Raw genomic sequence first — 1,132 nt, forward strand, 5'->3', positions numbered from 1 at the left:
TGTGTGTGTGTGTGTGTGTGCCTGTGCATCCTCCCATATCCCTCACCATGGTGACTCCCCTGGCCTCAATCCTTGGAGCCAGTGAACTTGCCCGAGAGCAGCTTCTCAATAAACCCACCTTTAATATAATCTAATCTGACTTGAATTGGCTCATTTCCCTGGCAGCGAACAAATAACATATCACAGATGATTCTCAGCCGCCGCTGTCTACTTTTAACCTTTTTGAAGCCCTGGCAAAAGAAAGAAAAGCTGGTGTGGTGTTCTCTGTGCTGAATCGCCAAATACTGCCTTGCCAAGTGTGAGAAAAAAGGCTTGGCCGGATCACAAGTGGGAATGCCAATGTCTTAAAAATTGCAACCCAGATATCCCATGGGTTCCGTGGCTCTTTTAGGCAGGGTTATCATCAAATTTACCCCTCAAAGTCAGAAAGACTTTACTCATTTTATAATCTGGAATTCAATATTAATAAACTCAATGAAGATAAGAAAGAGGGCCTGAGGTGACTTGCAATGACATTTCAACATTGTGAGAGAGTAGGAAAAAAAAGAGAGATGAAAACGTCTGGATTTTACATGGAAGATTTTACATGGGGGGGGGCGGATTTTACATGGGGGGGGCGGATTTTACATGGGGGGGGGGGAAGGACAGCCAAAGCCCAGACCCTGGGCTGGAAAGTTCAAGGTTTGGGGGCAGGGTATGCCAGGTAGAGACTGATGGATGCTGGGAGAATCTGGAGGCCAGGTCTGCTTTGGTATGTAAGATCCACACTTGGGTCTCTTGTCCTTAGTCCGAAACCAAATACAAGGGTCAAGAGGAGCTCCTTGGGTCGCTTCTGCCCTTGCAGAAGATTCTGGGATTCTGCTGTCCTTCACCGGCCTAGTCCCTCTGTCCCTCTTCCCTCCCCTGTATTAGTGACTTTTCTATTGCTGTTATGAGACATAATGACCAAGTCAGCCTGTAGAGGGAAGGGACTTACAGTTCCAGAGTGATGGCAATCCTGCCCTCTCTCTCCCTACCTCAAAATGCTTTCATGTAGCCGGGCGTGGTGGCACACGCCTTTAATCCCAGCACTTGGGAGGCAGAGGCAGGCGGATTTCTGAGTTCGAGGCCAGCCTGGTCTACAAAGTGAGTT

The sequence above is a fragment of the Mus caroli genome, chromosome 12 (genome assembly GCF_900094665.2).
Source record: "Mus caroli chromosome 12, CAROLI_EIJ_v1.1, whole genome shotgun sequence".
In the NCBI taxonomy this organism is placed as follows: domain Eukaryota; kingdom Metazoa; phylum Chordata; class Mammalia; order Rodentia; family Muridae; genus Mus; species Mus caroli.